Source organism: Psittacula echo, assembly GCF_963264785.1.
Source record: "Psittacula echo genome assembly, chromosome: 2".
NCBI classification, from domain to species: Eukaryota; Metazoa; Chordata; class Aves; order Psittaciformes; family Psittacidae; genus Psittacula; species Psittacula echo.
The window spans coordinates 95,819,367-95,832,670 of record NC_137737.1 but is presented as its reverse complement, the minus strand read 5'-3'; the positions used below and the strand labels follow the sequence as shown (position 1 = coordinate 95,832,670).

Below are 13,304 nucleotides of genomic sequence, written 5' to 3'. Positions count from 1 at the left end.
TTTCAAATGGCTCTATAACCCACTTTTATCATTTCTTATATACTTACCCTACTTGATTATGGATATCAGTAGCTCCTGTGGCTTGGTTTTGTACTACACCAACACACATGGCTTACTATTCTTTTTACATGCGATGACTTTTTAAATGTAAACTACCCTTTGTTGTCCACGCATAGTCACTCCACAAAATAAAGGTCATGTAGCACTGAAACCTCCTCACATATCCCTAGCACATTACTCCCATATTCCATCCCTTCCTTCCTATTTAAATTGAGGAAACATTTTGCTAAATTTCTTCCTTACTTAAGCTATTTCATAATTGAGTATGAAAGAAAAGGTTTTTATTTGTTTATGCTAAGAAGGATATTTAATATTTTGAACCTGTAGTGGAGTGTTGAGTGCTGTCAATATAGATTGCTCTGTTACTGCATCCCCAGTTTGCTTTATTATTGTCATCTCCATTAATCTTTGTTTTAGCAGACATAAAGGTAAGAGAAAACAAACAATAAGCATGTAATGCTACAATACATTTCTCTATGCAAGCCAGCCCCTTTTTGGACAACCACTTCTGGTCACTAAGAGGATGTACTGAAGGCGACCATTACTGAAGCCAGCTCTCTGAAGGAAACCTACAATATATGTGTAGTACATCACACCCCACATGTCCTGTGAGGCACAAAACACCATTTCCTTCTGATAAATAGAAGACACCCTTCAAAAAGTTTAAGCAACCTTGTGCTAAGCCTTAAAAGCCAAAAGCCCCAATCTGTGAGAAAAAGATAGCAAGAGAAATGAACACTAGTAATGGGAGAGATTCTGGCTGTAACTGCAGAAGGACACGGGAGCTTCTCCCAGTGAAATCCAGTTGAGCTAAATCTCATTTAGTGGTTGATAACATAGCTCCTGGAGAAAAAGTAAAACCTTAGCAGGAAGTTTTACGTGTGCACCTTATCAGCCTTCATCCAGATCTCCTTTAGCTTGGAGAAGTAGTTTTTAATATCCTTTAATTTGTTTCAACATAATTATAATGCATTTGGCTACTTGGTTTAAATAAAAAATGGAATAGTAGAAACTATTAAAGCCTAGTGAAGATGTTATGCAAGTGTCATTGCGGACATATACCTATGGCAAATCCAGTCAACCTTGCTAAGTTCTTGGTTCTGTGACCTGTGTTGAGAATTCTGTAACTGAATTTTTCATTTTGTGGAAAAATCATATTTTCATTTGGTTTTGAATTTACTGCATTTTAATTTAGTTCTGCCTCTTCTTATTTTTATTACAAGTTAATAAGACTGTAAGTTGTAGTCTACTAAAGTGCTATTCATAGATAAATGTACAGCAAGCAACACTGCTATCCTCTATGATAACAGTCATCCATAATTGCCACCTGCTACTGGTAGTATAATATACCAGCCCACAAAACTTTCTAGATCCAAGTGCAACTGGTCTGGAGTATTATCATTGCTTCTTGCAAAATCACTCACATTTTCATCATTCAGTAGTACAGATGTATACCACCTGCATAGTCCACTGACTTCAGAGAAATACATACAACCTTATTGATATGTTCTGAAACTACAGAGGAAACATAAATCAGGTCTGAATGCTTTAAATAAATGTAAGAATTTGAATTCAAAAATATAAACAAAGAGAGTCTAGATTTACAAATATTTGTTTTTATCAACTTCCCTTTGCTCTAAGATTTGCAGCTTATACTGATCTAAACAGTAAATAAATGAAGAGATGATGGTGATGAAAGAGTTATGGAACAGCTAATATGAAAATTTCCTTGTTATCTACAAATTATTCAATCATAGTGTTATGCTTTCATTAAAGATTACCAAAAAATGTTAAATGGGTTACAGGCATAATAATTTCTAAATACTATTTGATGAGGTCTGACAGTGTCCTGGGCATTGTTCACAAACTACAGAGTCTGTATGTTACACATGCAGATACTAACAGGAAACAAAATAACAATTGCAAGAAAATGAAATTGGCTATTTATTCCATGTTCTATCCAATGGATAAAACTACATTTTTTGTGGTTTTTCAAAGGTAAAATGAACAAAAACCATGTCAGCAAAGAGCTGCAGATCAGGAATCTCTAGTGCAATTCGTGATGATGACAGTACGTATTTATTACCTAGGCATCAAAATGCAACTGCAGCTGCAGTTACTGTTTGGTTCTTTGCTCTTCCGAAACATGCTGCTTTATAATAACATGTGACATGCAGCTACAGCATCTCAAGCACCTTAGACCTCTCATGACTCTAAAATTCCTCTGTGTTGGGTGAGGAAACATTCCTAGATTTTTACAGGGGCTTTAGGACATAGTGTCACTGCTGTAGTGTTTGGGTCTGCCAATATGGCAGAATGGAGCATTCCTCATGAATACTGAGAAATTGTATAAATAGCAATACCTGCATTTCTTAACAGAGGAATAGGAAACAAATTAATGAGAGTCATTCATGTTCTATGCTTTCACCATTATTTTATGAAAAATAAGACAATTGCATTTGGAGGAAAAAGTGTTCTAGACATATAATAAACTTACAGCAATGATAGTAAGAAATAAGCCAACTAGTGTTTCAGAAACTTATTTCTAGAAATTATGTGCTGATTTATGGCATGAGCAGTGAGTTATAATCTGATGATGTTCTATGGGTCGCACCAAGTCCTTTCTTTGCCACCAAGGTAATATACTATAAGATTTAGCTAGAGAGATATCTTCTAGCCTTGAGAGTCATAAATTACTAACAGTGTTTTTTCTTTATTTAAAGTAGCAGATGTTTGAATAATAGATATTACTAATACACACATTAAGCTCTGAGATTACAAAAGCCAGTCTTAGTACTATTACGTCCTTTATTTTTACCTCATCACATACTCCAGCACATGTGCAGGTTACAGGCTGCAGCTTATGGTGTGACCCACCATAAAATCTAGATCTTATGAAATCCACATGAATATAACAAACAAAATCCTCTTTTACCTTCCACCATGTTTTGGTGGCATTGCGTAGGCTTATTTAGATACTTACGAGCAAAAGGATCAATGATTGTATGGATAAGTAAGTTTTTAAAGAAAATAACAGAAGAAATGTAGATACTAACTTCTTCAGAACTTAATTGTCAGATTCAAACAATATTTCTCAGTCAAATAATTATTTTACTTCAACAGATGTAAAATATAATCTCTGTCCTTAACGAGCATTTAAATCAACTACACAAATGAATTACTTGCACTTGATAGAACCACATATTTTACTATACATTAAAATCAACAAAGCTTTCCTCTTCATTACACACATTACATCCCAATGGAGACCAATAAAAACCACATCATGGTTTTTATTATTATTTTTATTATTATTATCAGTGTCTATTTTATTTTCTACAACCTACCACGTACAGGGTTTTGGGGTTTTTTTTCTTTCTTCACCATTTGCAAAAGTGATGCTAGAGTAAATACCAGTTCTATAACTGATCTGCCCATCTTTGAGTTGTGGACAAGCAATTTCACACCAGCAATTACCCTTGAAAAGTTGATGGAAAAGAAATCACATGTAGTTTAGAGTCCAACAGACAGTGATGTGAACAGAGCAGGGAAAAGAAGAGGAATGAGCTCAGTCTGGCACAGTGTGGTACCCATGGATAATGCTGATGGTTTGTGCAGTGGCTGCTGCACAGAGCATCCCAATAACCTATATTTGGGATTCACTGCACCTGCATAAGTCATAATGCAGCCTTACCCAACTTAGCTGGCTTAGTCAATAGAAATACAGAAGCTTATGTTGTGGGATTTCTAGGTTTTTGTTTGGGTTTGTTTTGGGGTTTAGTTTTTTTCAGATACGTCTCTGAGTTCAGCTGCTTTTCCTGTAGTTGCCTTTTTTTTTTTTTTTTTTTCCTTAAAAGCTGCAGTGCTTTAATTTCCTTTACAAACGATGAAAACCAGAACTTGAATAAACATTTCAATGGTGTTGGTCTTACAACTGCCACATGCAAGGACATCATCTCCCTGTTTCTTATGAATACCATCTTCTTCTAGGTACTCTGTTTTACAAGCCTAACATTGATTTTTATCCTTTGTTGTACAGCATAACTGCATTTCATCTCATTACAAAAAAGACAGTCTCTAACTCCTCCAGATGTACAATTTTCACCTTTTTCCTTGAGCTGATGTTCCTTAAGCCACCAGTCCTTTTTCTGTGGTCAGAATAAGAAGTCCACAACAATCATCCATTTGCACTAACAAAATATTAGCCAACGTTAGGTTTATTTTAGACACATGGGTCTTTCCCTGTCTTTATAGCAGCTAGTCATTTGTGTACACTTGGAAGCAGATCTTATCATATTTTATTTTTTCCCGGTGGATAAAAAGTATTTACCTTTGCTGTATTATGAATATGTCATTAACCTCTTTTTGAGCTATGAGGCACTATCATTTATTAGAATTTTTTTTGCGTTATCACTATCATTATTCAGCTCTGGACACAGGCTCATGCCAAATTTAGAATTCTTTCATTCTTCATCCACTAAAATCCACAGCCAACAGGTTTTTCATTCATGTCATCAGCTTTCTTCATCAGGCAATGCAACTAGAGTTGAGAAGATTCTTAACTGCTCTTTCAGTCAGGGCCAGGTCTGACCTTTGACCATCTTTTCTCTTACTGCATATTTTCTTCTGCAAATTGTCTCAAATACAGTAAATAGATAAATATACAAATAATATTTATTTTTGTGATTTTCAGTACTATATCTAGAATAAAGGTCAGCTTTAGACCATGCTGGCTTCTTTCTCCAACATCTTCACCCACATAGCACCAAAAATTTTTTTATTAATTCAGATTTGTATTATATACTCAGTTTACACTTGGTATATTATTATTGATTTCAAATGTCATATTATATATTCAAACTAAATTGGAAACAGAAATACCCCTTCATCAGAGAGGAGATCATAGATATATTGACACACACATTGCAGCTGGATGCAAAAAACAGTTACATGCCACTGGACTCATGTCCCCTGAGCGTTTTCAGGGATTCTGTCTCAATTCCATGTCACTGTCCAGGAATCTGGGCTATTCTGCCCTATAGACAAGCCATCTTCCCATATAATAGTGTTTTCTCCCAGTGGCTTTCTCTGAAATGCCTGAGCCTACATAGTCAAACTAGTTCCAAAAGTGACTGTATTTTTTCCAACATAAATTAAGTTGGTTACTTTTGGGGTTCTTGAGTTAGATAGTTAATATAAGGAAACCATTTAAAAAAATGCATGCAGAAATGCTTGAAAAGCAGTGGGATAACTAAGGCAACTGAATCTGTATTTTTATTTAAAACACAATGCATTGTTCTCAAAGAATAATGAGAATACAATGAGAAATGTCTCTTTAAGTTCTGTGACATCTGCTGAAATCAAGTAGGACTTGTAACCTGTAGTGTCCTTATTGGACTAAGTCCGATAAAAGTAGGAGTCAAGGAGGCTGACACATCTCGTGGCAGCAAAACTAAGAGCTTGCCAACATTCAAAAAGCAGGTATTGTCCTCCCATGTTGCTCCTAGCTGTACAGTCCTACACTGAGTGATGGTAGCTCAGCATTCGTAAGGCTCCTATATGAGCTGTAGTGGCCTATTAAACCAGCAAAATGTATTCATGTTTTATTTTGTATTTTTTTAGGCAAGTGGAAGAGATATTTTTGAATTGCTTTCCAGTGCCAGAATGAGAGCCAGCACAAAGGAACCCTGGAAGGATGCAGGTGCTAACAGAAAGAGCTGAGGGAGGGAGCGAGACATCCTCTGCTAGTCCCAGCTCCTTTCAGAAGCTTTTCTGTGTTATTGTGCAATTCACACAGCCTGCTACTTGTGTTACACCTGAACCAACTCACACAGGACTCCTTAGCTACAGACATGCATTTCCTTACAGACATAAAATAGCAAGCTGGCATTCTGTGGGTCTTGTCTCTGCAACTTCTAGGTGGTGAACAGATACACACTGTAATTCATAACCTCTTCCATCATGTCTAAGCAGTGTTTATAGAGAAAGGGAATATTGTTTAGTCTATCAAATTATATAGTTGAGAGTAAACCAATAAGCTTTTAGCTCTGTAAGTCTAACTTCTAAAACAAAAACCCCCAGCTTCTTTTAAAACTTCTAAGCTCCCAGCTGAGGGCAGCTTGTGTGCAACTCATCTGGTTTCAACCTAGTTACATCACTCAGTTACCTAGAGAGAAAGAATTAAGCACAGGAGATATAAGCACAGTGCAAGAGAAGATGCTAGGGTGACAGCAATAAAGTTGTCACCCCCTGTGGGATAAAGAGGCAATTGTCACCTTTGGAACAGTGGGAGGAGAGGAGAAGGTAGAGGGTGAGGGAAATTAAAATGCCGCATAAAAGTAAGAATGCTCCTGAATCCATGATTTTATATCCTTAGAGCACTGCAGATAAAATGTTTCTAGAATGTTTGATCTAAGCAGACCCAGAGACTGCTGCTTTTCAAGCTTTGAGATTATTTTCAGAAAAGGTTTTTCTGTCAAAATTTTCAATATCAAAGATTTAAATTTGAAATATTTTATGATTCAAAAAAGATTTCTTCTCCCTGCCTGTTTTCTCTCTTACCACATTTTCTAAAAGATTTAGGTAACTGAACACTGGTGTCTGGAAAGCAGCAGCATTAGAGCAACTTGAAGATCAGGTGTGAAGCACAGCTAAAAATCTGGTGTTGGCTAACATTATCCAAATGAAGCAATACCACCATTCCCATCTAAAAAGATACTAGCTATGACACAGCACGCATAAAACTGCACGAAAAAATGAACACGCTTACTTTTAAGCAAAACATGGGTTTTGAACAAAGAAAGTTGGGAAGAAGGAAGACAAATTGATGGAACAAAAGTGCCCAGAAAAAAAAAAATCAAAAAATCTGGTAATAATGACAGTGATGGAAAAGATAAAGGAAGAAGTGGCATTCATCAGATCCCATAATATTGGAACTAGGAGGCACTCATCAAAACTATTAGGACATCAGTCTAAACCAGAAAAATCAGTGATGTTTTTCAGGTAGTTCCTTTGCACAGTAGGTAATGAACTTCTGACATTTCCATTGAGTGTGGATTACTTATTTAGTTGTTTTGTTTAGAAACAGAAATCTGGGAGGTGAACTGGTCTTCTGAAATTATGGGACATATATTCTTCATCTATTCTTATGTAGCTTCTGTGAACTCCTGGTAGACAGAAAAGTAAGTGAAAAATCAGCTTTATCTCAGAGTTCAGGAAACATTCATGATTTTTTAAATAGGTTACAGAGACTGCTTCAACATGAGCAAAGTACAGGATAAGCAGATGTACAGGTTCACATCAGAGGCCATTTGGAAATAGAAAACAAGAGAGACATACAAAAGTGATGGGAAAATATATCCAGCAATTTTAATACAAAAGAGGGTGCCTCATATCCGCCAAGAGAAGATCTCTGTTAATAACCACTGATACAAGTAGCCTGTGGCATTGGCCACTTGTGCTTTTTGGCACACATCTCCCTAAAGGCCTACAGAACAAGTAATACAGTTTGCAGAAATTAAAAAATAAATTAAAAAAAAAATATTTCTCTGATTCCATGACTATGAATCATCTTGAATTGCAAACATTCCAAAAACCAAGATTCCTCAAAAAAATGAGCGCACCGTGCATTGGGTGCATTGACTGGGCTGGAAGAAAAGGCAACTGAAGAGCAGCACCTTAAGTTTCAAATTCTGGGAAAAGATGATCAAGTATAACAACATCTTTATCTGCCTGTCATTCACACAAATCCTGAATCTAGGGTTATGTGAAAGTATGAACTACTGTAAGAATTACCACCATGATTTCATTATGCTGCCACTTAACTCTCTGCTAAATAAAGAGCTCCAGTCCGTTCAGTCTCTTCCTCATAAGAAGAGGGCATTTTTTTTTTCCTTATCTCTACTCTCTAAGTCCCTTTCTTAATTTTCTTACGTGTTTCCTGAGGGCTATCCTAACTCAAACACAGATGCTCTTACAGTGTAGAAGGGTGCCTCGATTTCTAACTAATATTTTTGCTATCTGAACTTTACCATAGTTTTGACAGAACTTCATCTCTTTTTTTTTTTTTTTTTTTTTTTTTTTTTTTTTTTTTTTTTTTTTCCATGGAAGTGCTGGAATCAGATGGGGAATTGATGGGGAATTGACAGAATTTCTTTGGATGAAATTTCTTCCCTTCATCTCAGCAGTGTCCTCTGTCATCAGTTGTCTTTGCATGAAAGCGTGTTGTTGCCAGCACAATGACATAAGCCCAGACTCAGCTGTTCCATTAAATTAGCATTTAGATGCATGTACACAATTTTACACAGCCATGCTAAAATGAGACAGCACAATGATAGCATTTTTTTCAGCACAGTAAGCAAAAGTATGATTTGTGAACATCTGAACACTCTGTTTTACACGCAGAAGCAAGTCCAACAGATTAATGTTCCTAACAAGGTACCAGAAATGCATAAGCAGGTGAAGGTGGAGAAAAAAGGAAATCATGCATCAAACAGTATTACACTTGCTGGCAATTGCAGGTGAAGAAAGATGCTTTGCCACTCATTAATGTGCTTTTACACATTCAGCTGATGGTTAGCACAGGGCAAAGCAGTTCAATGCTCTTTTTTACAATTCTTTCTTGCCATATCACTTTAAATCAGTGATAGAATTTTTCTGCTATGTGAGCCATGTCTTTCAGTACCCATGTAAGCTCTTTGTTGGCTGCCTAAAATATGGTCATCGTTAGTGGTTTTAGGTTTAAAAGCATGAAAAGAAAGAAATTAAAATGAAACATATATACTTGACTTCTTTAATACTTTGGAAACAAAACGTCAGGCACTGTAATTGTTTGCAGCACTTTCAAGTCCCATGATGAATGTGACCAAGTCATGACTACTAATAAATAGCTGCTTTCCTTATCTATGTTTGGCCTCTGAAGCATGAGCAAAATAATTCCTTTACTCTTGCCTCAATCTCTTTCAGATGTGTGTAAAAATGTAAACAACCTGTCTTTCAGGGTGGTAAAGCAAGAAGAAACAGTCTGAAGCACTGGGACTAGGAATTCAAGCCCTTTTCAATGTCTATTTAAAAGTAAATACCAACTGCTAAGGTGATGTTCAGAATTGTTCTTTTGAGGTTGAGTCCCTGACGATTTCAGTTTCTAGCTCTGTGTGTCTGTAGAAACAGCATAACAGCACATTATAGTTTACCATCAAGAGGTTTTTTTCACTGCTTTTGCAAGAATGAATCAGAAGAGATGACATAAAGACTTTCAAGGACACCACATTAAGCAGCAGTCCTATCTCTTCAACAGTGCAATTTCAGATGATGTTCTGAAGTAATTTCTTCCATTTTCTGTAAACTACATTAATCCCAGCAGAGAGCTCAACCGCACAGGCTGTATTTCATTTGTTCTGATGATGACCTGAAAGGCTGCAAGAGCCACTATCTCCTATCCACCCACTTCACCCTGCCCAGGCTATCTCACACTGGCTGTTTGCAGGAGATTGCTTTGTTTAGTATGTTATTTCTAATAAGCAGATAGCCTATGTTATTAGGAAGGTCTTTGCATCCAAAGTATAGCATATTGGCATTGTTCACATGCAAGTGCTGAACACAGTATCTTCAGACTATTATTTTTCTAAGTGAGCAACTTTAATTCAAAACTGCCTTAATGGGAGAGAAAAATAATAATTTTTAAAAAAGCCAAACAGCTTTACAAATCTCTTTTAGAGTACAAATACCTGTCAGTCTTGGAGGATTCTTGCTACTGGCTAGAGAAAAGGCTATCACACGAGACTCATTCGCAGTGTTATATGGCTGCTCCACATCTGAAAATTCCCCTGCAGGCAGATGTGTGAGCTGACGCGAATCAGGAAAGAGTATTTGGAATCAGCTATAAAAGGCTGGGTTTTTTAGTGAACAGCTCTATGCCTAGAACACAAACCTTGACTTTTCTTCTTTATTCAACATAAGATCTTACACTCAAACTCTTTTATTCAATACTCGTGAAATGTTTCTAGTGATTAGAGGATTTTAAACCCTTCTTTGGCAAATTAATTAAGGCAGTTCAAGGTACACAGACACTGTCCAGGACAGAAACTTTCTAATATATATTCCCAGAGACAGCCACTGAAATGGGCTGGTTTTCCACTTCATAAGGGAACAACAATAATCTTCATTCATCTAGATTTACAGCTCCTAACACCCCTTTATTTTAGCCCAGTTGTAATTTTGGCTTTACTTGAGAATTGTTAGAATTACTATGACATTTCAGATGGTTATTTCTGTAACGCTAAAAAGCCTAGGCTAAACTATTTCTAATCCTAGGACTCTTAGAATTACTTTTCTTTAAAATTTCAGGTTTTGTCTATATAGCTTTCCTTCACAAAGCACTCTTGAAGACAGCTGTGTTTGATGATAATGAAGTAGATGTTTCATCCTTTTCCACTTCTTTAGCGCTGCATGCCTCCAGGTGATGCTTTCATCAGCATCAAATTCTGACCAAAAGCTGCAAAGAAGAGCATTAGCATTGCTGGGCATGAGGTTTGAACAGGCTTGGTAGTGGCAGGAAGGAGGCCTACCCAACATATTCTTCATAAAATCAAATTCAACCCTTTTCATTGTCCATTTTAATCCCTCAGGCTATTCTAACCCATGCCAACAGCCTGCAGAGAATCAGTGAGATATGACTGGCATAGTTTTGACACTTTATAGATTCTCTATTTATATCCTTGTAGCAGTTTTACTGAGGAAAAACAGCAGTCTCTCCATGATCTTCAGAAAACAGACAGATCCAAAGATGTTGGAATAGGCTCTTTTAGGTTTTTGAGTTGTGAGTGATCATCATCATATACCATTAGATCATACACAGCATAACAGTATAACAGCTTTCCATCTGGCATATATCAGAGCTCTCAAAGGTACAGCTCTCTTCATTCTTCATAAAGCAACGCTTAAGAGTAATGGTGTTACTTTGGAATCAGTTTTCCTACATTTTCAGAACACTGAAGTTAAGGCTTATTGATATTTAAACATCTTTCCACTGTGACTGATGCTTTCAAAAACACTTGTGAAATATTTTGTTGTTTTAAATACATTCACTGCCTCATGTTAATTTAAAACCAATATCATACTAAAAAAAATTGAAACATATCTAGAATGCACACTTGCTTAATAGAAAAAGATACTATTTGTAAGCTTTTCAAGCTTTCACACAGTATCACAGTATCACAGTATGTTAGAGATTGGAAGGGACCTCAAGAGATCATCTAGTCCAATCCCCCTGCCAGAGCAGGAACACCTAGATAAGATTACACAGGAATGTGTCCAGGCGGGTTTTGAATGTCTCCAGAGAAGGAGACTCCACAACCTCCCTGGGCAGCCTGTTCCAGTGTTCTGTCACCCTCACTGAGAAGAAGTTTCTTCTCAAGTTTAAGTGGAACCTCTTGTGTTCCAGTTTGTACCCATTACCCCTTGTCCTATCATTGTTTGCCACTGAGAAGAGCCTGGCTCCATCCTCATGACACTCCCCCTTTATATATTTATATACACTAATAAGGTCCCCCCGCAGTCTCCTCTTCTCCAAACTATAGAGACCCAGCTCCCTCAGCCTTTCCTCATAAGGGAGATGCTCCACTCCCTTAATCATCTTAGTTGCAATGCGCTGGACTCTCTCCAGCAGGTCCCTGTCCTTCTTGAACTGAGGGGCCCAGAACTGAACACAATATTCCAGGTGCGGTCTCACCAGGGCAGAGTAGAGAGGAAGGAGGACCTCCCTCGACCTACTGACCACCCCCCTTCTAATACACCCCAGGATGCCATTGGCCTTCTTGGCCACAAGGGCATAGTGTTGGCTCATGGTCATCCTGCCATCCACTAGGACCCCCAGGTCCCTCTCCCCTACACTACTCTCTAACAGGTCGTTCCCCAACCTATACTGGAACCTGGGGTTGTTCCTGCCCAGATGCAGGACTCTACACTTTCCCTTGTTATATTTCATCAAGTTTCTCCCTGCCCAACTCTCCAGCCTGTCCAGGTCCCGCTGGATGGCAGCACAGCCTTCTGGCGTGTCAGCCACTCCTCCCAGCTTAGTGTCATCAGCAAACTTGCTGACAGTACACTCAATTCCCTCATCTAAATCATTGATGAATATATTAAATAATACTGGTCCCAATACTGACCCTTGAGGCACTCCACTAGATACAGGCCTCCAACTAGACCCTGCCCCATAGACTACAACTCTCTGGCTTCTCTCCTTCAGCCAGTTTGCAGTCCACCTCACCACCTGATCATCCAGGCCACACTTCCTCAATTTAGCTATGAGGATGCTGTGGGAGACTGTGTCAAATGCTTTGCTGAAGTCAAGGTAGACCACGTCCACCTCTCTGCCATCATCCATCCACAATGTTATTTCCTCATAAAAGGCTATGAGGTTGGTCAAGCATGACTTCCCCTTGGTAAAGCCATGTTGACTGCCCCTCATAACCCTCTTATCCTTGACATGCCTTAAGATGGCATCAAGGATAAGGTGTTCCATCACTTTCCAGGGATGGAGGTGAGGCTGACCAGTCTATAGTTACCCGGGTCCTCCTTCTTGCCCTTTTTGAAGACTGGAGTGACATTTGCTTTCCTCCAGTCCTCAGGCACCTCTCCCGTTTCCCAAGACTTGGTAAAGATGATGGAGAGTGGTCTAGCAATGACTTCCGCCAGTTCCCTCAGCACCCGCGGGTGCATCCCATCTGGACCCATGGATTTATGGATGTCCAGATTGCTCAACTGGTCCCTAACCCATTCCTCGTCGACTAAGGCAAACTGCTCCAGTGACCTGGCTTCATCTGAGGTCTCAGGAGTACAGGGCTCTTCAGGACTGCCTCCGGCAGAGTAGACAGAGACAAAGAAGGCATTCAATAACTCTGCCATCTCTGTATCTTCTGTCACCAGGGCACCCATCCCATTCACCAGTGGGCCTACCTTGCCTCTGGTGTTAGTTTTATCAGCTATGTATTTGAAAAAGCTCTTTCTGTTGTCCTTGACCCCTCTCGCCTGACCAAGCTTTCCTACGGACATGATGATGGACATTAAAACATTGTCACCCCTGAAGTCACAGTACCTAATTTGTGGAAATAAGACGAAAAGCAAGTTATTAGTAAAGTGAGTCTTCTTCTTGCCTTTCTTCTAATTCAAGGCAGTATGCAAAGACCAATTAATGATGTGAAATAGCTAAAGACTAGAATTTTCTCACTCTACCCTCCCCCCTGATC

General features: G+C 38.3%; 1 protein-coding gene across 1 annotated transcript in view; it reads right to left on the bottom strand.

Moving 5' to 3' along the window:
* GABBR2 (gamma-aminobutyric acid type B receptor subunit 2) overlaps nt 1-13,304 on the bottom strand; it is a gene marked incomplete at both ends in the record, with an annotated part of 455,829 nt that overhangs the window by 192,599 nt on the left and 249,926 nt on the right. The gene's annotated exons all lie outside the window — the stretch shown is intronic.